Source organism: Pteronotus mesoamericanus, unplaced genomic scaffold (assembly GCF_021234165.1).
Source record: "Pteronotus mesoamericanus isolate MK-2021 breed Mesoamerican mustached bat unplaced genomic scaffold, CSHL_Meso_final contig_202, whole genome shotgun sequence".
NCBI lineage: Eukaryota > Metazoa > Chordata > Mammalia > Chiroptera > Mormoopidae > Pteronotus > Pteronotus mesoamericanus.
In genome coordinates, this window is record NW_026555086.1 from 5,477,365 (window position 1) to 5,502,500 (window position 25,136).

General features: G+C 42.9%; 1 protein-coding gene across 4 annotated transcripts in view; it reads left to right on the forward strand.

Moving 5' to 3' along the window:
- The first annotated feature begins 17,933 nt into the window (after positions 1-17,933).
- The window catches only part of CHD9 (chromodomain helicase DNA binding protein 9), a 113,356-nt gene continuing 106,153 nt past the window's right edge, over positions 17,934-25,136 (forward strand). For 2 of the 4 annotated variants that reach the window (XM_054570332.1, XM_054570333.1), the window contains exon 1: positions 17,934-17,985. The gene's annotated coding sequence lies outside the window, so the exon portion shown is untranslated. Of the gene's footprint in view, positions 17,986-18,189; positions 18,227-24,286; positions 24,364-25,136 lie in introns of those variants that run through there. The other 2 variants (XM_054570330.1, XM_054570331.1) reach the window with 2 other exon arrangements.

The window sequence follows — 25,136 nt, forward strand, 5'->3', positions numbered from 1 at the left end:
CCTACCGGGACCTGCCCCGTCCGTCCACCAAGGAGCAAGTTCCTAGCCCAACAGTGTCCACAGAATGACCTCCGCTTAGGCCGTCTGTGGGTTCTTTGTGCAGTTGCTTCCTGTGTAGTCTGAGTCTTCTGGACATGAGGGTAATGAGGGTGTGCGGAGAAGAGAGTTCAAAGGGAGGTGTTCAAAATTAAATTTTCAGCCTCATCCTTGGGCTTCAAGCCTGTAACTGAAGATTAGTTAATATAGCCTGTTGAATCAGACAGGGCTCTGAACTCGGCATCAGGATTCAAAGCCTAGCTTTCCCAGTTAGTAGCTCTGTTTCCTTGGCCAAGTCACTGTAAACCTCAGTCCCCAACCTGTCTTATGGGGATTTTATTTTATTTTATTTTACTTTTAGATTTTATTTATATATTTCTTCAGAGAGGGGAAGGGAGGGAGAAAGAGAGGGAAATATCCCTATGTGGTTGCCTCTTGTGCGCCCCCTACTGGGAGCCTGGCCCACAACCCAGGCCTGTGTGACCATTTGGGTCACTGGTGCTCAACCCACTGAGCCACATCAGCCAGGGATGTCTTAGGGGGATTTTAATAAAACAACCCTATATCACGTGTCCTGAACGTTCGATCAGGTGATGTGGGTAAAAGTATTATATTAATTATATTTAATTATGCATGACTATAGGATATTCTTTTCTGTAGATTGTTAAGTCCCTCCTCCTGTCTGAGAGGATTACTTTATTTGCTGAACATCCCAAGCACAGAGGAGCCTGTCTCTGGGTGTGTGTCTAGATGGAAAGAGAGAACTGTGGCCTCTGGCTGCATTCTGGTCTACCAAGTCTAACAGGAGGCCCCACACAGCACGTTTACGTACCTATCAGCCACAGGTTACTTGTACATCTCTTTAGTTCTTTCCATCAAGAAGAGCTGTGCATTTATCATCATTTGGATAAAAATCTGCAGATCGGAGTAAAGTCCAGTTTTCTTTTTTTGTCTTTTTCTTTATTTTTTTATTTATTTACTTTTGGAGAGAGGGAAAGGGAGGGAAAGAGAGGGTGAGAAACATCAATGCGCGAGACCCATCCATTGGCTGCCTCCCACACGACCCCAACCAGACAGGCCTGCAACCCAGGCATGCGCCCTTTCTGAGAATCAAACTGGTGACCCCTCAGCTCGTAGGCTGGTGCTCCATCCGCTGGGCCACACCAGCCAGAGCAAGTCCAGTTTTCAAATCAGAATGTAAAACTTATGAGGTTAACTGCCAGGTGCACCATCGGTGCAGGTGGGATGGGTGGAAGGGTAGCAGGCAGGAAGAGGTGGAGGGAAGAAGGAAATAAGGTAACTTCAGGAGCAGAGTTGGATTTATCAGGAAGCTAATTAGTTTTAAGCCTCTGAGTCCTTTACTTGAGCGCATCTCTTCCAAAGCCTGGTACCTAATTTTTCATTCATGCCTTCCCCCCAGTATTGTATACACTCCAGGCCCTGCCACACCTAGATCTGCTCCTGGATGGGGAGCTCTTGGAGAGACTCAACCCTTGTTCTGGTTTAAGATTCAGAAGCACAAAAGAAATGCAAGAAGTGCGGGAATGTGGCATTTGCGTTTCACCTGCAGTTTGGGGGAAGAGCCACAGTAGTCCAGGCAAGGCCAAGGCCCTAAGGAAGAAGGAAAGAAGGAGGAGCCCAGGGAAGTGCAGGATTATTGTGCCCACTCCAGCTGACTTCCGGAACCCACTCCGGCACGGGGGCTCTTCAGTTTCCCGGTTTCAACCTGGTTGCGCGGCACAGCGCAGGGCAGTGAGAAACGCAGCGGCTGGAGGTCTGGACCTCTCGCTGGTCCTGGCTCATCCTCTCTAGTCTCCTTTTCTGTCGTTGTTGTTGTTTTCTTTATTTTATTTTATTTTTATTTTTTTAAAAATGAGTTTAGGGAGAGAGAAACATCGACTTCTTGTATGTACTTTGAACCAACTGAGCCACGTGGCCAGGGCTGGCTGGCTGGTGGCTTGCTTGCTTTATTTATTTATTTGATTGTTTGTTTGTTTGTTTGTTTAGATTTTAATCCTTAATATCTAACATTACTGCTTTAAGGAATTCTCTTCCCTCAACCAGGAATAGAATGCTAATTATATGAAAATATATGTGTAAAAAGGGTCATTTTCCTGGGGGTGGAGGGGAAAGCAGTGACTTGTAGAATATTCAAGTGTTTTCTTTTCATTATAATTAAAGTCTTGGTCATCTCATTTATGAACCCTGTAACTTACATACTTAAACGTTATTAGACAACCACTCGTTGGGTGGCTTTGGCAGAGTTAATTAACCTCTTTGGGCCTATATTTCTCTACATTTAAGATAATGGTAGGTGATTTCAGAGTGCTTCCCGTGAACTGTCCTGTCTACCAATGTATTTCCATGAGTACCGTGAGTACCATGCCGAATAATAGTCATTGTTATGTTAATAGCAAAAATTTACATAGTGCTTATGGATGAGAACACTGAAGTACAGAGATGTTACCCCATTTCCCCAGGTCATCCTGGCAGCAAGTGGCAGAGCTGTGAGGCAGGCCCCGGCAGTCTGGCTCCAGCATTCCCCTTCCTCCGTCACTATGCTCTTAATAAATAAATATATTTTCTAAGTTAATAGACTATTTTTAGAATGGTTTTAGATTTATGGAAAAAACTGAGCAGGTAATACAGAGAGTTTGAGGAATGAAGCGAATCAAGAAATGAATGTCTCTTGATTGAGAGAGACCATGATTCATTATCCAAGGTACGCAGGAAGAGAACTCATCTCTTCCCTGAAGTGTGTGACCAGCATGTTATATAGGTTATTCCATTTAATTCTCAGAATATCTCGTTAAGCAGGTGGCACTAAGTAAGGCTCAGAGAGGCCAAGAGACACACCCTAGGTCACACAACAAATGAAGAGTTGAAAGTTCTGATATGTCTAATCCTAAAGATCACAGTTGCCACTCGGAAAACGGCATAATTATCATCAAAATGTAATTTGTCTTGTCATTATTAATCTAACATTTGTCTCTAGTACCTTGTAGTTTTAAAAATGTTTTGTATGCATTTTTATCTTTTGGGACTCACTACAGCCCAGGAAGGTAAGAGAGGCAGCAGTTATGATTCTGTTTTATAGAGGAGGCTACTCAGGCTTAGAAAATTAAGATCAGCCCTGGCTGGTGTGGCTCAGTCAATTGAGTGCCCGCCAACCAAACCAAAGGGTCATCAGTTCGTTTCCCAGTCTGGTCACATGCCTTGGTTGTGGGGCCAAGCCCCCAGTGAGGGGCATGCGAGAGGCAACCGCACATTGATGTTTTTCTCCCTCCCTTCCCCTCTATCTAAAAATAAATAAATAAAACCTTTTAAAAGATTAAGATCGTATGGTAAGTGTGGATGTAGAATGAGGACTGAAACACACATGTTGGTTTCCCCTCCTTCTCATTAAGCATCTATCCTTTATGAACCACCTCACTGAACTCCCTCATTGAACTCTGACTCTTGTTAAACCCACACAGAGGAAACACTTGGTTATGAGTCCTCAAGGGACTGCCCCTCTTCCCAGGGGTTGGGCCGAGAGAAGCCTTCCAAGATCTAAACCTTGCCTGCATATAAGACCTTCCCTGCCTGTTCAGCATTTTATCTGCTCTGTGTCCAGAGCGTGGAGGAAAGGGTTAACTGTGACATTTTCTTCTCTCCCCACATATTTTTTTTTAAAGACTTTATTTATTTATTTTTAGAGATAGGGGAAGGGAGGGAGAAGGAGAGAGAGAGAGAGAGAAACATCGGTGTGTGGTTGCCTCTTGCACGCCCCCAACTGGGGACCTGGCCTGAAACTCAGGCATGTGTCCTGGCTGGGAATCGAACTGGTGACCCTTTGGTTCACAGGTTGGCACTCAGGCACTGCGCCACGCCAGCCAGGGCTCTCCCCATGTATTTAACCAATAGAGGGAGGGCTTGGCCCTTTTTGGTGGGAGCAGGCTGTGTCAAATTCTGATGGCACAGTCAGGAACTGCATGGCCCATGTCAGAAACCCGCTTTAGGAAGGCAGCAAACAAGGATTTCCACTCACCCTCCGCTCTCGGGCAACTATAAACCATACCTCGTGTGAAGCAAGCAAATGATCTTTGGCATTTGCCCTTCCTCCACAGCCTCTTCTGAGGTGCCCAACTCATGAGCCCAAAGCAGCATCATTTTCCTTTTTAACTGATATTATTTAGAAGAAAAATTTCAGAACTACAGAAATGGTGCAGGAAGGTTACAATGAACTCTCTTTTCTCTGCCCCCTCCCCCAGATTGAGAAGAGTGTAATTAATTTTTTAAATTATATTTCATTTTGTTTCTCTTTAAAGTATGAGTTTTGTTTCTTTGGGTAGGAATTACATTTGTCTGGTTCAAAATTCCAAAGGGTAGTCAGGGAGAAGTCTCCTCCAAACCTTGTTCCCTATTATCCAGTGCCCTTTTTTAGAAGAAGCCACTGACTGATTCAGTTTCATGTGTTCCCTTTCAGAGGTATTTCATGGGTATACAAGGAAATATAGTTGTATGTGTATATACTTGTTTTACTTTTTCCCCCTCATGATAGCATACTCTATTATTCCATACCTTGGGTTTCTTATTTGACATAATTCTAATTTTCATCTTTAAAATATGGTTTTATTGTATTCCGTTGTATAGGTGTTCCAAAACTTGATTAACTGGGCCTCCCAGATGGTCATGTTGGTTGTTTCCAAACTTTTGTCATTCCTGGCGGTATTGCAATAAATAGCCTTGTATGTGTGTTGTGCGATAGGATAGCTTGCAGCTTTTTGTAGAGACCAGAATTGAGATTCTCCTGTGAGACTGTGTCCAGGAAGTTTCATTAAGTTCAGGTACTTAGAAGGTGGGTCATTCCTTGTCTCTATTATACAGGGTCTGGCAGAAGTAAGGCCTGCTTGAGTGTGGTTGGTAGGGAATAGTACAGGTGTAATAATTTATCGTTTTAATTTGAACATTTCATCTAAAGTGTCACATGATGTGCTTGAGTGTGATACTGTTATGTTACAGAATTACATGTCTATGATTTTGTAGTAAAATATTTTGTAATCAAAAAAGGGTGTTATTTGTGCTGGACCCTGTATCTAGATAGTCCTTCGATCTGGGGGCTGGTAACCTAATCTTTCATCCCCTGGGTCTTAAAATTTTCACTGGTAATATTTCTGGTCACAGTGGTGACAAGAACTTCCCTCACTAGGTTATTTTCTGGTGTTGAAATGGTCTGTTTCTTACTGTTCTGCTGGGTCAATACAAATAGCAGATGTGTTGGCACCATGAGCCTAAACTTACCTGGGATCCATTAGTCACCATGTGTTCTGACCTTGGTGCCAGGTTAGAACACTTGAACTAGAAAGTCCAGGCTTCATAATCTGTGTATTTGGGAAATAAATCAAAGTTTCCCGAGTGTACTGCTTGATGAAGCCAAAGAACCATAGTAAAAATGTATAAATACCACCTCCACCACCACCAAAAACCCGATAAACGGCTCTTTCTGCAGCTGGGAGGCAGAGCTGCAGAAGGAAGGAGCCAAGAACAGCCTCTGCTTCTTTTTCAAATGAGGTCTTACTGCATGTATTTACGAGGAAACATTTCAGATAAGACCTAAACTCCATCGTTGTTAGCTTAGAGGGAAAGTGGAAAGGTTTTTAACCCAAAGGTGCAAAAGCTACACTACATGCGCGTGTGCACACACACACACACCCCACCACATCATACAATTTACATATGGTATGGTTACACCACAGCATTTTGAGGAAAAAAAGTCATCTTATATTCAACTCCTGCTTCCCAGATGGGCTACCCTACATCTATTCTAGATTCAAAAGGAGGCAAAGGAGAAGAATTTATCTCATCCTTGAAAAGACAAGGGTGGGCAAAAGTAGGCTGATAATGATAATAAAGAAAGAACACAAGAATAAACTCTGTTTTGTGTATTCACAATGGTAGACCTACTTTTGCCCACCCTGGTATTCAGGAAAGGATATATGTATATTCTTTCCAAAAGGTCCATATACATAAAGGAAAGACATCGAAACTTCTGAGCTCCTTTCCAGCTCTAAAATATGTAGCCATTCTTATCATCCAGAACTTCTACTTTGTAAATTAAAGTAGCTATCTCTACTTTGTAAGTGAAATAAAGTTCACTTACGAGCCCTGGCCAGTGTGGCTGTTAATCACTGAGTAATGATTGCCCTGGGGCTGGGCACTAATTTATTTATTTTTAGAGAGAGGGGAAGGGAAGGAGAGAGAGGGAGAGAAACATTGATGTGAGAAGTTGCATCTAGTACACGCCACCACCAGGGACCAAACCGGCAACCCAGGCAAGTGCCCTGACTGGGAATCCAACCAGCGACTTTTCACTTTGTGGGCCTGATGCCCCACAACTGAGCCACACCAGTCAGGGCCAAGTTCATTTCTTTAACAGACCTTTATTGAGTGTCTACCAATGACCAGGTGCTGCTATAGCACTGAAATTGTGGTGGACAGATAGAAATCCTTATCCCACAGAGCTTATGGTCTAGTAAAGACAGCGGGAAATAAAGACATGAGACATAGTATATCATGATACTAAGTAATGTTGAGAAAAATAAGTCAGAGAACACAATTGAGAGAGAGGAGGGCCACCCACAGCCTCACTGAGAAAGTAGCATTTGAACAAAGTCCTGGAAGAGGAAAGGTGACTTAATGGTGGCTCTTCAGGTAAAGGAAATAAACCTCCTCTTCTTGTATAAGGAGGGTAAGACTTTTGCTACCCTTCAAATGTTCTTTTCACCCACTAATCAGGAGCCCTAAACTTCTGTTATGAGTAACACACACATGTAAGTTAAAATGCTAAAATAAAAATATACAGTTATCAACTCTTAAAGGCTTTGTGCGCACCTGTTTGGTGTTTTTGGGAGCCTCCAGGAGAGAGGAGAGGAAGGGGAGGAGGGGGAGCTCACAGACGGTGGCAAGTGCAGGGAGGGAGCATGCGCCCTGAGGGTGGAGGGCCCCAGCCGAGAGCAGCTGAACCACACCTTGAGCATGTCTCCTACCTGCCAGCAGCGTCCAGTCCTGGGGATGATCGGGGGCTCTCGGCCCCTTCCTCGTAACCCTAGTGCTGAGTGACAGTCTGGGGATGAGGGAAACAGCCTGCTGTGGGGTGTACAATGCATCTCCTCAGGGCTTCCAGGGTGTTGGGGAAGTGCTGGAGACAGTGGTACCACGGGGGAGGCCGGAAAGACAGTCTGGGGTCCGTGGCTCTATCAGTCTAGGGTTAACTTAACAGCCCTCAGGAAAGCAGAGGCGTCAGGACGCTCGGGAAGTTTCCTCCTTCATCAGTGCAAGAGAGCAGCATTATTTGGGATGATATTCACCTCATCTTTTGAAATTCCATAGTACCCCCTCCTGCCCCCCGCCCCGTCCCCATCTGTATCCTAGGTTTGTTTACTTTTGTTCTGGTAAGTTCAATTCTCGAAAATGCTTCTAGAGACATAAATGTTTTAGACCATGTGTCACAGACTCAAATGCTTACAGGGAAACGACAATAACAGACACAAGCAGATGCAAACTCGTGGGGACTGGGACCAACAGGGCAGGGCTGGCCTCGCCTCATCTCCTGGAACTGTTACCTGTTGGGTGTGAGAGTTCAACGCCCCTAGAATCTCACTTTTCAACTGAAGCTGGAAACCCACATTTTTAGGCAGAATCTTCTGATTTTTAAATGTTGGCAACTACTTCAAGACAGGTGGATGCGGTGTGTAGGCTAGTGCAGGTATGGTATGGCATGGTAGTTCTGGTATGAACAGGTAGTTTGGTTCATTATGGAACATGATAGTAGGAAAGGTAGGCAAAGGAAGGACATCTGATCAACCTGACAGTTTGAGAAGGTAAATATTTTAGGAAGCGGGCCTCTGCCAAGTTGACCCCTTTGCCAAGGTCCTGCCTCCTGTGTTTAGCCAATGGGTTATTCTGGAAAAAACTAGCAACATTCATATAGTCCTGGTGGAGGAGCTAAAAAGCGCTGAACTGAGAAATCACAGGCCTAGCCGATTCCCTTACATACTCACTGTGCAGCCTTTTATAAATCTCTCAGCCCCTCTGGATTTAATTTCCTCATCTGCAGAATGAGAGGCTGGACTTCAGGGGCTTCAAAATGTGCCCCTCCAAGCTCAGGAAGTCTTCCGAGATACCTCTGAGGGGTGGGGCAGGGTGAGGCAGGGCGGGACCCCAGGGCTTTCAGAAAGGCAGCTCAGCTTTCTGTTCTGTGCCCCCCTCCCCTTTGGGGGCTTCTGCTTTTCTGTTTTAAATCTTGAACTTCTGCCAAAAAAAAAAAAATCTCTTTGAAGAAAGAGTTTCCTCACTTTCAAAAAAAGTTTCAAAATCACTGAATTAGTTCATCAGCTCTAGTGTTATTATAAAGGTTTGCAAACTCTAGGAAACCTACAGCTAATCTGTATAATAGTCTTTTCTGCTTTTGCCTACTGATGCTTGTCTGGTTAGAACTGCAGCTAGTTCCAACCTCAGGCATAAATCAAATCAACAAGTACCCAGCAAATATTATGGGAAGATTCTGATACATGAACCGGTTCAATAGCTTGTTTGGGGGGATTTTCTTTCTTTGTTTTGGCGAACAGATGTGTTCATTTTGTGATATACTGCTCATATACAATACACTATAGTCATATTTGCTTCTTAAAAACCTTTCCTGATTCATGTGATCTGAGAAATTATATTAACATTTCACCATAATCTGCAACTTCCTACTTGAACAAATCTGAAAATCACTCAACTGACTTTTAAAAATTAGTTTTATATATGTATGTGTGTATATATATATATATATATATATATATATAAAGTCAGCACAAACTAGGTTATCAATAAACTAGGATATATGTATATATCTATCTATCTATATATATCATATCTAAGCTTCAGATTATTAACCCTGCAAAGGAGATCTTTTTGTCTTAGTGTATATTTTACTAATAAATAAGGAAAGTAAGGCTAGGTGAGGTTAAAGACTCACCTGGGCTGAGTAGGATGCTAACGCTGTCCCAGCCTGTGTTCTCTCCCAGATAACCTCTCAGGTTGCTTCTAGCCTGGAGACATTAAGAGGCAGGAATCCTCCTGTTTTAAGTTGTCCTACCATCCATTGCAAAACTGCTTTCAACTTTCAACTCTCTGGCTCCTCTTTTCTATTCACAACCTTGAATGGTAACTTGTTAACTCACAGTTTGTTGCCCTAATCTTGACTGAGAGAGGGCCTCTGAGTTTAAGGAGTCCCTTCCGTGACCTAGACCTCTCCCGTGCAAAATGAAAGAACTTTAGATCTGGGGGTGGAAATGGGCTTTGGGGAATGAATAAGTGGACTTTTCCATGTTCTGTCTGCATGCGGCTGAGCTGTTTCCACTGAAGCAAAGGAAATTGCTTTACCTGTTTTCTGGTCTACCTACTGTCTGGTCTAAGGGGTTTAGTTTCCTTAGTGGTGGGTATATGCCAGGAGTGTGTTACCAAGCAAGTCTTGATTGTGGACAGTTTTTTGTTCAGCACTTTGCTGGGTATATAGTATACCCTAGGTTGATATTTCTAATTACGGTAACCACTGAAATTGTTTTTTGTTTATTAATTGAAAGTTGACCTACAAGCCCTGGCTAGTGTGGCTCAGTTGGTTGGAGTGTCAGCCTGTCCCCGAAGGGTTGCAGATTTGGTTCCCGGTCTGTGTGTATACAGGAGGCAACTGATTAATGTTTCTCACATTGATGTTTTTCCCTTTCCCTTATTTTCTCTCTAAAAGCAATGAAAAGAAGTCCTCAGGTGAGGCTAAAAAAAATAAAAAATAAGTTCACTTACAAGACAGAAAACCAGTAATGTTCTTTCTTAAAAAAGAGTTAATTTATTTTTAGAGAGAGGGAAAGAGAAGGAGAAAGAGAGGGAGAGAAATATCGACATGTGAGAGAGACATTGACCAGCTGCCTCACACATGCACCCCACTCGGGTACTGGGCCTGCATCCCAGGCATGTATCCTGACTGGGAATCGAACCAGCAACTCTTCACCTTGTAGAACGATGCTCAACCAACTGAGCCACACCAGTCAAAGCAAGAACAGTAATTTTCATTTGCATGCTGTAGCATTTTTAGAGAATATTTGTGAATGTATAAGAAACAACAACATGAGGCAGGTGCCCTAGGTATTAGGATTCTCATTCCACAGGTAAGAAAAATTGCTGACCATTCATTTATTTGGCAAGTGGTAGAGCCTGGACTATGACTTGGGTGTTTCTACCTCATCCTGTGTCCTCTCCATTTTACTATAATCATAGTCATTTAGCATTTCAAACTGGAGGGGAAACCAATTGACTTTCATCATGAACCTAGTTTTTGTTAACATTTCTGATGGCGACTTTATTTATTTATTTATTTATTTATTTATTTTATTTATAGAGAAAGGGGAAGAGAAGGAGAAAGAGAGGGAGAGAAACCTCAGTGTATGATTGCCTCTTGTGCGTCCCCTACTGGAGTCCTGGCCCACAACCCAGGCGTGCGCCCTGACTGGGAATTGAACCGGCAACCCTTTGGTTTGGTGCTCAATCCACTTAGCCACACCAGCCAGGACTCTGATGGTGATTTTGAAAAAATAATTTAAAAAAACCCAACGCTTTATTAATGACAGAGTTTGAAAAAAATCAATAATCATTATTTTCCCTTAAAAAAAAAATAGAGATTCAAGTTATAAATAAGACCTTAAAGCTTAGAGTTTGTCATAACCAAAAAGGCAGCGTTTCTGAGCCTACCACAACTTGGCCTGTCTCCTGCAGGGAAGATGGATTTTTGTATTCTACTCTCTTCTGGGAGCATTGCTTTTTGTTTGCTTTGCAGCTCAGATACTTTGATTGATTGATTGTCTCTAACTTCCACATCTAAATAAAGGTGTTTGTTGATGACTTTTTTTTTTTTTTAACTAAGGAAGAAAGAAGTGTGCTGGTATTTCCCCCATTTAGTTTGAGGTTTTCCGAACAGGTACTGACAGATGAACCTAGTTATTCGAATGCATTTTCTTGTTCCTGAGAGGTTACTTTTTCATCTGGTTTGCACATACTTCTGGCTCTTTTGTGATAAAGAAGCAGATATATAAAAGCCACAAGAGTAGTCTGAAGAATGCTTTGGGTTGCCCCAGACAGAGGTGACAGAGGGAAGGACTCACCCAGAGGAAGGACTCACCTAGAGGATAAGAACTTGGCAGTCAGGTCACTATTCTGTCCTGTGTTGCTAAAAGCTCACCCACCTTGGCTGCACAAGCAAAGACCTTCTAAACAAACTGGTGCCTGAGACCCGTCACCCCTAGGTCAGGGTAGGATCTCAGCAAATGTGATTTGTAAGTTTCCCGGGTGATTCTAACATGCAGGAAGACTTGAGAATCTCTGAGAGAGGCTCCCCGTGACTTGTGCAAAACCAGGCAGGATAACCCCAAACAACAGCAGTTCTTTCTGCCGGCACATTGCAGGTGTGCTGGGTAAGCATTCAGTGTAAGATACACACTTACTAGCACCTCTGTGCGACATGCTGGGGATACTTTCAGGATCCAGACTGAGCCTGTGCCTGCCTCCAGGTGCTTTCTTTCAAGTGTGCGGAGACAAATAATAACACACAAACAGGCCCGTGATGAGTGTTAAGAAGGAAATAAGCAGCCATTATAGGTCAAGGAAGGCCTCTCTGAGCAGCAGCTGTTTTTCGGCAAGATTCACAGGAGCCAATGATAAGGCAGAAGGACTAGAAGGCAAACAGGTCTGGAGACAGGAGAGTGGTTGGTGTGTTTGAGGAACAGAAAAGACTGCAGTCACTTTCATTTATCTAGAAATAGGAGGGGCAGCGAGTGAAGCAAGCGAGAACCTGACACCTCGAATAGTTTACACAAATTACTCAGTGTGTTCTTGCCAAGGAGTTACGCTCCAAAAAAGAAAACACCGAGAGGTAGCCACCAGTGGGCTGAGCAAAGGGGGCTCCACAAGATTTGCCAAAACTGCTGACGATGAGAAGTTAGGCAGTCCTATGAGACGCTGAAATAAACCATGAAAAGGAGAAAAATCAATGACCTATTTGATCTGCAGAGGACTTGGCCTAATTCCTGAGTCTTTTATCTTGTTACTGACCATGACTTGAACACAGCCTATCGGTATGGATGAGCTGGCCTCATTTTGGAAGACATTCAGCTCTCTGACATACAATTTTTGAGGCTTCTACCTAACCAAACTTTCTGGAAGGTGGATTGTTTGCCAAACATCTCTAATAGTGGAGAAGTCATATCTGTGCCTATAGGAGACCTAAAAATGTCTATGATTTGCTTGTTTTCAGAAACACAGGCCTAGTTCCTTTCCTTGTTGTCACAAGAGACTTCTACTTAAATTGGACAAAGTCACTAACTGCTTAACATCTAATGGTAACTGGGGAGTGGGGGGCGGGGGAGATGGAGGAAGCTATACTGATTCATTTTCAGTGAAATTTTCTAAGGTTCCTGTGCTTTTAAATTTAAAAAAAAATTTTTTTTCAATCATATATCCTGGAATTAATTTTCTTGGTTTGGCATGTCGTTGCTCATCCTACATAAAACAAACCATGGGGTTCAATGCAAAGAAAAAAATATATAATTAGTATGCATTCTCAGCCAAAATGTCCAAGCATCCCAATAACTCCCCAAATGCTTTAAATATGAGATATATCCTGCTAAAATGGGAGTCTTTTAAAAGATGACCTTAATAAGAAATTAAGTCCTTCTTAGGCAGTCCATACCAGGCAAGGAAAAACTCACCTGGCTAGTACAAAAAAAGAAAAAAAGGACTAGGATAGTTGCTAAGGTATTTGTTTTATTTCTATCAACAATACATGAGCTTTAGAAGCTCTTCCCAAGGCATAAGTAGGAGTGTGAAGTCTGGACAGTGGGTCCATGGAAAGATGGTGACCAAATTATAGTCATGCCTATAACTAATGAGGAAAAAACAAGTCAAGAAATATTCAGAGGAAACCTGGTGCAATTTTCTCCTTTTTGAAGCTTAAACAGGACAAGATGGATTTAAATTGCACCAGGATGGATTTCTTCTTGAAATAAGAGGCCCCTAATGTCTAGAACACAAACCAGTTGATTAGAAAAATACATGTCTATAGTTTCCATCAGTTTGTAGGCTACATGGTATAGATGGTTTTTAAAAATACAACAATTATACTACCTGAAAATTAAGGCTATTACCAAAATTAATAAAAATAATTAATTTGTGGATATTGACATCACAAAATACTTTGCCATGAGGCCAAAGGGCCCTGTCTATCTTGTTCATTGTTGTATTCCCAAAATCTAGAACTCTACCTGACTCATCACAGATATGCTAACTATTTGTGGATAAATCTATTCATTAAGCAGCAGCTGCATTTCATGAATTTGATTCCTTTTTAGGTGTGACTTCTCCAAGAGCGCTGATATGATGCAAAGAGAAGCAGAGGTGCAAAGAGAGGGGTGGGGTGCTCAGGGAAGTCTTATCAAGGTAAACAACAAAAACCTTTTTCCTGAAGATCTTTTAAAGATTAGGATGAGCAACTGTTTATAAAAGCAGACCAGTGGAAAATAGGAACTGTGAAGCAGGATCGCGCTTTGAAGTACATTCCTGGCTAAAAGCAGGGGATAAACTAGATAAAACTTGGAAACTCTAAGATCTGTCCCTGATTAAATAGGCCTAAGAGTAGGAGTCTGAGAAACGGCTGCTTGGCTGAACAGATCCTTTGGCTGTTGTTATGATCAGCAGCCTCTAGATTTGAAAACAGTGCTGAACATGCTTTTAAGTGATCTTTGAGGTGCTTTAAGCCACAGATGAAAGCCTACCTATAGCTCCTTTTACTCTTTGCTTGAACAAGAGCCTAAAAAGGAAGGCTAAAGAGCTTTCTAGTGATATCCCCCACTCCTGTTCTAAAAAGAACTTACATTCTTCACTGGTTACTAGACCGTATCACATACTCGATTTGCAAATATTGTCTGTCGTTCTGCAGGTGTGCCTTTCTCTACACTTTCTTAATGGCGTCCTTTGATGCACAGAAGGTTTTCTGTTTTGATGTTCAATTTATCTATTTTTTCTTTGGTTGCTTGAGTAAACACTTTTAATTTTAATGAAGTCCAATTTATTTGCATTTTCTTATATTTTGTGTCACACATAAGAAATCATTGCCTAACCCAAGATTCTGAAGATTACTCCCATGTTTTCTTCTTAAAGTTTTACAGTTTTACCTCTTACATTTAGGTCTATGGTCCCTCTTGATTTATTGTGTATGGCATGAGGTAGAAGTCTTACTTTATTCTCCAGCACTTGTATATCCAGTTGCTTTTCTTGATTTAAATGCCTTGGCACACTTGCTGAAAATCATTTGACCATAGCCAGTACTATACTGTTTTGATTACTGTAGTGTTGTAGTAAGTTTTGAAATAAGGAACTACGAGTCCTCCAACTTTCTTCTTTTCCAATGTTATTTTGACCACTCTGTGGGCATCACTTCTGCAGGTCTCACGGAGGTAGGGTCTAATCTTTGGTTTTACAATTTTAGGATTTTCTTTTTTAAAAAAGACTTTATTTATTTATTTTTAGAGAGGGAAAGGGAAGGAGAAAGGGAGAGAAACATCAGTGTGTGATTACCTCTCACGATGCAGCCCCCCAGGCCCCCAGCCCCCCAGCCCCCCCACCCCCCCACCCCCCACCCCCCCACCCCCCACCCCCCACCCCCACCCCCGCCCAGGACCTGGCCTGCAACCCAGGCTTTTGCCCTGACTTGGAATTGAACCAGTGAACCTTTGGTTCACAGGCCAATGCTCAATACACTGAGCCACACCAGCCAGGGCCAGCTTTAGAATCTTGATTATACCATTCCCTCCCCCGAAATAAACAAGTATCAGAGCACTGGTTCATTTTCTCAAACTTGCAAAATGCCAAGTTTGAGGTATACATTTTGGGATATTCCTTTTCTGATTACTTCAATCAAAATTCCTTTACAGGAAGTTTCTCTGTACATGGTGCCAAATTAAATACTAAAAGGTTGCTTGATACAAATGAAGTTGGAAACTAAGGCTAAAGCAGGGATATAGTATAATGGTTAAGACTTAGAGGTTTTAGGTCCAACTAGTTCTAGGTTTAAATCCCATCTCTGCCACTGAATGGTTATGTAACCAGGGCATGACTTGGGACCCTCTTCACCTATAACATGGAAAAAATAATCCCTTTCTTATACAGTGGTTGTGAAGGTAAAATGAAATACCAAGGAAGCCTTAACCTAGTGCCTGGGACTAGTTAGATTTCAGTAAATGGTACCTATGGGGTATACTTGCAAGTGCTTTATTCAGGGTGTGGGGAGCCAGTCTCTGTCATAGCACAGGCTGCCTAGGGACCTGGAGAACATAGCTACCACCTGACTATAGATGCTCCATTGCCTGATGGGAAATTTCGCCAGTGTTGCTAGATTCTGTTGTTGATGATATAGAATCTTGTCAACTGAAATTTCAGAGTAGCATTTGCTGGTCCAGCCTGTAAATTCTGGGATTTAGAGCCACCTTTGCAACAGCTTCTCAAGGGAGGTGCATATCCAGAAAACTGTTACCAAGAATATCACTAAGATTTAAGAAATAAGGGAAAATCAGTCACTGAGCAGTCCAAATAATGCTGCAGAAACTTATGTCCTTAACCCACAGGAGAACCCCACAGAAAACCTTCACTTAAAACCTAAGAGTCTAAACTAATAAAAGTTTATTTAAGTTCATAACAGAATAGAAACATTAAAAAAAAAGGATTTTTAGGTAGAAAACTAGAGAAGTGTCAGCCCAATAGTGATGAAAGAGACACATGCAAAAACAAAACAAAACAATAGCCAAATATTAGTTTAAAATGATGAAAACAGCCTTCTAGAGGCCATTGATTATGGAGGACAAATAGATCTACATATTTTTTGAGTGCATTCATTGATCATGATAGAACACCCCAATGCTTATAATGATGATGATCCTTAATCACCAAGTTTGAGTAATTTTCAAAGGGCTGTATTCAAAAATACATTATTTTTCTTGAGGAGAAAAGTCCCCTAAAATAGCTAAAGATTTCATTTATATGGGATAGCTTCTTCTCTTAAGGTGCCAGATAAATGAAATGTTTCTGGCCTTCATTTGGACTCAACAGGTTAAATTTGCAAACTAAAGCAGCATTTAAATAAGTAGTATAGGGAGCTGTTTCTGTGCATTCTTATCCTAGCGTGTGGTTGTTACTAAGTATCCTTGAGGGAGATCAAAGCTGCAATTGTAACTTCTCTCTCAGCGGGGTTTCCTCCCAGCCCTTTCTCTATCACAGTTAAATAGAGTGGTGTCATCTACTCTGGAGGGCCATCCTGGGGAACAGAAAAAAAAACAAAAAAATGAAATTATTGGAAGCTGATTCCCATTCCATTCTGGCCAGGCTTAACTGAGCACAGTAACATTGCTGTCGGCTTCTTTGTGGAGACTGAAATTCAGGGGGTTTCTTGTCAGCTGTACAGGTGAATTTGAAATATCGCCCAGGCTAGATCGGACTCGGTAAACACTTTCACACGAACTTAAGGTAGGCTGATTGAAGTTCCGACATTCCATTATTGCCTCTCTCTCTCTCTCTCATGCTAATATGGATTTTCAAGTTTTAATTAAGTACCAAAGCCAGGTCAGGGCCTGAAAGACAGGCCCATAGAGCTGTAGAGCTGGAAGGCTTTTTAGAAAATGTGTCCTGTTTCTTCATTTCACAGAAGGGAAAACCGAGGCCTTGGCACACGTTAGGATTTAATGTAGGTCACCCAGCTGATTCGTGACAGAGGGAGAGGGAACCCAGCTGTCCCCACGCCTTCAGAGAGCAGTGGTTTTCCAGTACGCCCCCTGCTCCTAGACCAGAGTCGCTCTCTTCCTCTTGTTTTTTCTCTCTTCATTTGTTCTTTCTCTGCCTTCATAGGTGTGCAATTCAGGACAAGGGGAAGGCGAGGCTTCGGCCCCGGCTCTCCAGCCCTTGACCTGCCGGCTATGTCTGTGTCTAGGTCCGGGCTGGGGGCTGGGTCTCCCCATAGCCTGGTGCCTGTGCACGGCAGGTGCTGGGCACCTAAACTGAATACCCGCATCATAGCAGCGGCAATGTCCTCACTCTTGCTTTCACAGCACAGGCGAGTCACTAAGGTCCCCTAGCGAAAGGACAACGTGGGGTCGAATCCACGGCTGTTTGCAAAGAGGCTCTGGACCCCTTCGTGGTTCCTCAGCGGACACGGGCTGGCGGGGAGATGCCCGGCGTGTGAATGACCTCGGGATCGGTGCCGATCCCGCCACGGGCCAGCTCTGTCCGGGGCGTGCCTGCTGGGCCTGACGTGGCGGCGGGGCCGCGGGCAGGGGAGAGGCCGCCGGGAGGGCGCGGCCTGACGTGGCGGCCGCGGCGGGGTGGCAAGGGGAACCCGGGCCGCTGCACTGCCCCGAGCTCCGGCCAGAGGGCGCCCGGCCCCCACATTTCCCCGCCCCGAGGCCGCCAGGGTTCCAGGAGTAACCGCTCCGGCGATTGGGTCTGTGGAGCAGCGGTGCCATGTTGGAGCAGGGCGACGACCCCGCCTCCTGCCGCCCTCCGCCTCGTGTCGGGCCGGGTCGTGATGGGTGGGGAGCGGAGAAGAGGATCCTCCCTCCCCGGTCGCCCGACTCGACTGGAACGCCGGAGGGAGCTGCAGCGGTCACGGCCGCCCCTCGGGGTGCGGGCCAATCAGCTGCGCGGGCACAAATATGCAAATAAGGTGCCGGTGCTGCCGGAGTGCTGCTCGCAGGGGCTGGTGGGGTCGCGCCGGGGGAGTGCACTGGGCCAATCAGGAGGGTGCGTGGCGGCGCGGGGGAGGCGGTGCCCCTTCACTCCTCCCTCCTCTCCCTCCCGGCCCCGCGCTGACAGGGGGGCCTGGCCGCGCCGCCGGTAAGTGCCACCGCCGCCCGTCGCTGCCACCCGTCGCCCCAGGCGAGGGGAGGGAGCCCGGGGGCACCACGGGGCAGTGGCCGCTGCTCAACTGGTGGGGAGTGGCGGGGGCGGGTTCTGTCAGCCGGGTGGTCGCCGGAGGCCGCCCCCGCCCGGCCAGCCGCGCGTGTCAGTCTCGGTCGAGGCGGGGGGCGGCGGGGGCGCCTCAGCCATGGCGAAGCCCGAGAGCCGGCGGGCGGCGGTGAGTACGTGCCGCCGCCGCTTGGCCGAGGTTGGGGGGTGGGGGGTCGGGGCAGGCCGGGCCGCGCCGCCGGACCAGAGGGGCCCGCGCCCGGGGACGGGAGGGCGCGCCGGGAGGCCGGGGAGGGGGCGCTGCCCGCACGTGCGGCCCAGCCAGCCCGCGGCCCGCCCCGCGCCTGTCATGGCTGCGGGCTGCTGCCCCCGCCCCGCAGCCCGCAGCCCCCGGGGTCGGGACCCGGCCGCTGTGCCTGTTGCGTCGGGAGGAGGTGAGGACAGGGTGGGCAGGGTACCCCTTCCCCGCCCCGTGTGAGGTCGGGGCCTCCCCGTCCCTCCCGAAAGCCGGGCTTCCCTCCATCCTGCAGCCTCTTCCCCCGCCCGCCTCCTTTCTCGCCTTCGTGACTCATGACAGGGCGTCCCGGGCGAGCGCTGGGTGCCCCCTTGCGCGGGACGCCCCCGGCGCTTCCCCAGGCCTTGCGTCCCGGGTTACGACCTCGCTGCCTTCTCTGTGATCCTTCACCCCGAGGGCCTCTCCACGTCTGCAGCGGCCCGACCCGCCGCGGCTGCCGCTCTCTTGGGCTCCGGGTGTGGGACGTGATGGGTGGTTCCAGGGCTCTCTTCGCGGACATCCATCCTGAAGCCAAGAACGACCCGGAAAGCCTGGGTGTCTCACTGGCATGTCGCAGTCACCAGCTCAGTGCTTTCTGTTTGTTCCTTTTTCTTTCTTTGGTTTTGTTTTGTCCTTTTTCTTTCAAGAAAAATAAAACTTCAGAACAAAGTAGACAAGAACTTTTTTTTTTTTTTTTAAGTCTGAGTCTGGGATTTGACACTAATGTGACTTTCATTTATGTGAACTACTCGTAACTACCTCAATTCCCCCGCATTAAATAAAGTTGATCTTCATTAACAAAATCACTATGACAATTTAGTTTTTCAGTTTTGCATGCTACTTTTCACCTTTTTCTGATTTCCAATCTCCAGTTCTACTTAACCAGCTATGATCTTGAACAGAAAAGAGGGTTTGTCTTGTGTAACGTTACCCCGCTCAACTCTGTGCATGATTGTACAAGTACTTTTTAAAAGGAGTACTAGTTCTAGAAACACACGCCTGTATAGAAGAAGGTGAACGTAAGGGGGGATTCCACGTTGAAGAGGGAGGGCTGTGGAGTGTTTGTGGGTGGTGGTTTTGCAATGCAGACGGATGAACGTAGTGTTTCTTATTTTCTGTTGGATTTACAGAACTTGAATTTAAATGTGACTTTTTCCTAATAGCAGGTAGCAAGCACATATGATGGATAATTGATGAATATTTTTAAATGAAAAATATCTATTGCTCCAAGCAGGCTTGGCCTTTGTTTATATTCCAAGACTTTTCTGTTTCTGTTCCTTTTGCTAGGACACTTCACATTAAATTGCTATAGTGTATTACAAAGCGTTCGTCTTAGACCTTGGGAAGTTTCCTTTGAATTACTGATCATGTAATATAGTCATGTAATTTTCTGGGAAGAACAGTTGCTCCCAGATTTAGTTCTGGCAGCTTTGTCATTTTTGAAAACTTTTTAGGAGAGTGGCTGTTGTAGAGTTAAAAAACAAAAACCTTGTTATTGATTAACTAGAAAAAGATGATGTCCTAAGGACATAGGAAATAGCATTAGGAAAAAACACTGTGCTTGTGTAACCAGTAAAGCAGGGATGTCCAACCCGCGACCCATGGGCCGCATGTGGCCCAGGATGGCTATGAATGTAGCCCAACACAAAATCATAAATTTACTTAAAGCCTTATGAGATTTTGTGTGTGTGTGTGTGTGTGTGATTGCGTGTTACAGTGTATTTAACGTATGGCCCAATACAACTCCTCTCCCAGTGTGGTCCAGAGATGCCAAATGGTTGGATACCCCTGCTTAAAGCCTTCTTGGACGGGGTGCTTTTTGGAGGCTGAGGGAACTTTCTCCTTACCTTTTTAGTTCCTGTGGCTGGTCATATAACTCAAACAACATACAGAAGATTAACATAAGAAAATCAAGTTCTAATAGCACATGGGAAAGACACATAAGCATGAAAATTTCCAAAGACAGTGAGGCAAATATTTTGGACAAGGGAGAAGTGGGGGGAGGCATCTGGAATTTCAAAGGGAAATGGGCAATTCACAGGTAGCTCAGAAAGTGGCAAACACATTCTTTCTAGGCAGCTCAAACAATGGGAGAGGGGAATCTAGTGAACAGATTTTTGCAGGGATCTCTCCTCTCTACCCATACTTAATTCATATGTGCTAAAGTGAATATGCGAAGGGATTTATGCTAAGGTTCCCTTCCTGAAGGTTTTTTTTTTTAAATCTTAATCTCTTAAAGAGGGAAAGGGGGAGGTAAAAAACTCTACCTGAACTTGTTAGGTTTGTTTTCAGTTCTAAATAATGTGCATGCCAGGGTGGCACGTCCTGGGGAGATTCTTCTGCCCCCCAGCCCCACACTGTGTAGCTGTAGTCAAGTTTCTTAACCTCTGTGAACCTTAGGTGGGTTTTTTTTTCCTTCAGTTTTGCAAATTCATTGATTCTCAGTATTCCATGCAACATGCACTCTGAAATACAAAAAATTGTATCCGGACTGAAGTGTAAGAAAAGGTAGATGTTTTAAAACAAATTGTGTGTGTGTGTGTGTGTGTATTTGGCCTTACTTGAAAAGGTTGTTTCTAAAAGAATAACCTCAAGTTGGCAGGTATGGTTAAAGATAGAAAACGGTGTTGTCAATGGAAAAGCCCATGATGAGATTAATGAAATAATAAATACCTAGAAACTTTTAAATCCAAACCCCTTACCTAATGTAACAATGTCTTCTATAGGGCTTAAACTAGACCTTGGCACTTCACCTATGGAAACAAGTTAGAACTGAAGGGAAGAGTTTAATATAGACATTTAAGAGGCAGGAACTGAAGTAGCATTACAGATTTAGTAGTGAAATCTATCAAAGCTTCTGTCAGTTGTAAAATAAAAACTTGGATACGTGTGAACACTTTAGATTTTCTAAAGGGTTAAATATTAATCACTGATGTAATAGGAGGAAAAGATGAAATCCTGGAGAGGTCAGAGACTGTAAAGGAAAAATAAATAGGACTGAAATTAATAGATCTGCTGGGGATATTTCATCAGGTATCAATATAGGGAAGAACATAGGTGAGAATACAAAAACTTGAGATGGATGGTTAGAGTGAACATGTATTAAGAAAAATAATAGAGCATGTTGTCAGATATGTTTGAAAACTTTAAAGATTGTTTTCCTGAGGAATCCTGAGAGATTTATGGAGACTGGAGAGATGGAATGATTTTTTTTTCTTTGTAACCTTTTAAATGTTTTGTAGCTATTGTGGCCTTAACATGATTAACATGTCTTAACACAATATAGATTTCCTACTTGATAGATTTAGCTTTTTTACTTACTTATTTTGTGAATATAAATTGCCACATTCCAGTTTTATAGCTTACCTTCTGACACTTTGTATTGCTCTTTGCTTTCTTATTTGGACTTCGCTCTCCTGAATTCCACCTCTCCGAATTTTACCAGTCTGGGGATACTCAGGTCAAATTCTACCTTGTGAATAAAATCATCTCTTGTCATTGTAACCCTTAAGGATTTCTCCTTCCCATGAGATCATAGCATTATTACTCGTCTCACTTATTTGACATGTACAACTTCTTGACATTCTTTCTATTGCATTGCCTTAAAGTTTGCAGGAACACTTTTTGCTGTCCCTTAAAAAGCTGGTCGAGTGACAGTAGGAGACCTAGAGAAGGAGAAGCTACTTTCAGCTGTGATTTGTTCTCTGGACTCCAGGTTATTCATATCTATTCATTCATTAAAAAGACTTATTAGCAAATTCCTTTATTAATCAATTTATTATATGTAATATAACATTTTAAGTGAATTCTGTCTGTGTAGAGTCTACAGTTTAATCATGGAAATTGATAATGAACAAATAAATACACCAATATAAAATTACAACTTGGGATGAATTCAATAAAGGAAGGTAACAGGGTGCTATGAGGGAGAAAGATGGGTGGAATTTTAGATCGGGTGGTAAGAAAAGGCCTCTATCAGGTGGTGGTATTTATGTCAGATGGTAAAGAAGAAGAAGCCAGACAGGGAAAGTTTTCTGGAGGAGAGAAAAATATGTATGAAGGCAAGAAGCACTTGCTATATTTGAAGAAATGAAAGAAGATTGGGGTGGCAGGAGCATAGTAATAGAGGAAAACCACGGAAGATGAAATGAGGTAGGTAGGGAACAGGCTGTATAAGACTTGGGTTTTACTAATGAAGGACATTACAATCATTGAAGATTTTGCAGCAAAAGGAGTAATATACTTTAAATTTTGAAAGTATTGCTCTGAGGTTCGATTGGAGAAAAGCAGGAGTGAAAGCAGACATTGAACTATTACAGTTGTTGAAGTAAGATACGATGCTAGCTAGAACTAGGGTAGCATACCTACAGATGAAGGAAAGGGATACGTGTATGTAAGTGTAATTTGATTTGATATAAAGAGAAAGAGGATAGAGGAATGGCGGGGAAATGGCAACTTCATGTGTTAGAGGAAAGGTGTCAAAAATGACCTTCCGGTTCCTGGCTTGAGGAACTAGATAGAGGATGATGAGATTTACTGAGATGAAGAAAGTGGGAAATAATGTTTGGCAAGAAAGCAAGTTTTGAATACTATCCCCAGACAAGTGCATCAGAAAGTGGGGACTGCCTTTATCTGAGTGACAGGTGCCTCAGGATAACACCATTCTATGACATATTCGTAGTGTGTGTTTTGAGAGGAAGAAGCAAGCTTCATATTTATGTTAGAAGAATTGGTAGATGAAATGGTGTTATCATTTAACACTGCATTTCAGTTTCTAAAAGTTTGTGAATATTAAGATAAATTATATTAGACGTGAAGGTTTGGGGAAAAATTAACTTGAATTTAGTAGTCGATGGGTTTACCTATTATTTGGGTGGTAATGCGGAATACAAAAATCTTACAGTTTTGATGTTCTCAGGAAAGGAGCACCCTTTACAGTCATTAACTTGTAGGCAGCCTGATATTAAACTTATCATTTTTAATGAGACTTCTGATGCTTATGAGTGAAAATTATAGCTCAGGTAATTAGTTGCTATTATTTATTGGCTACAGATACAGATGTTTGTTATAATTTGGCATTATTAGCTGAAGTTAACTAACTAACTGTTAAGACTTTTTATTATACTTAAAGGTTTTTTTTTTTAAACTAGTAATTTTAAACATTGTTATTGTGACAAAGGGGCATGGTTTGAAATCTGAAAAAAAGAAAAGATTATTTTTCTTGTCCAGTGGTCATTTCAGTTTAATTTACCTGACTAAGCAGCGGCAGTATAAAGCATATTAAATTTTATTCTATTGGAAATCAATGGCTGTGCATCTGAAAGATAACTGCTAATGTATCTTGTTAGTTCCTTTTATAAGAAGAAGGAAATAATGGTTGGGATAATGATTAGGTGTCATATATTTTGCATAAAGTTTGTCTTAAAATTTTGTGCTTTATCACAGTTTGAGAAAATTAAAAATCATTCATTTCTCCCCCCTATGGAATTAATGGACTAGAATTCAATCTATTTCTATATGTGTATTTTTCAGTTATGTTATCTTTGCAGTCTTTGTCTTTAAAAAGGCAATTGAAAATTTTTCTTTTATTCCTGGAACTGGGCAGCTTTACCTAACACAAATCTAGTATTAGGAAATATTTTACTTCAGAATTTAGTGAATTCACTGCATATCCAAATATAAGATTACTCTTATGACTTTTGTGTTGAAATCAGTAGTATACAGAGTTTAATTATGTACTTTCAGAGACCAGTCTAAATTTGTTTACCAATATTTTTATGAGTGACATATACTCTAAATGGTGATTTATAAATATTTACTTATATGCTTCATCTTATTCAAGTTAACTTTTTAAAATTTAAGGTATAATGGACCTTCAGAAACATAAATCATAAGAACATATGACTTATTAACAAGTAAACACATCTCTGAAACCCCCCTGCCCAGATCAAGGGTATAATATTGCTCTTGGTACCCTGGAAGACCTCCTCATAGTCCTTTCCAGTTACCATACTATTTCAGCCTTCCCAGAGGTAAGCATTATGCTGCCTCCTAAAACCAGTCGTTTTTCTGTTTTTTAATTTTATGGAAATGGGATTGTGTATGTGCTCTTTTGCTTTATATTTTATTTGATATTAATGTGTGTTTTTCCACCCAGGACAATTCATTCTCATTGCTATTAACTCTAAGGTATGATGGACATGTTTTCAGTTTTGGGCTGTTATGAATAATACTAATATGATCATTCCTGTTCTTGTTTCTTGGTGCACATGTGGAGTGTATATTACTATAAGTGGAAAAGCTGGACATAGGTTTGCGTATGTTCAACTTTAGCAATAATGCCATATAGCTTTCTAAATTTGTTCCAGCATACACCCCTTTTATCAGTACTTGAGAGCTCTGATTCCTCTATATTCAGTTATGTGGTTTGATTAAAATACCACTGTATTTGAAAAATCTTGTGCCCTATTTTATTTTTATTTTTAGAGTGAGGGAAAGTTGGGGAGAGAGAGGGAAAGAAACACTGATGTGAGAGAGAAACATTGATCCATTGCATCTCTTGCTGCTTCTACATGCCCTGATGGGACTGAACCCACAGCCTAGCCATTTTCCCTGACTGGGAATTGAACTTTTGACTTTTCACCTTGCAGAATGATGACCAACCAGCTGAGCCACATGGTCAGGGCTTGTGCTCTTATTCTTAATTTCAAAAATTGAATATTTAATGATGATAGCTATTTCTGCATGGATGAGACAAAAGATTTTCAGTTCAAAAATGAGTACCCATGTTGTTTGTGACTTTTGA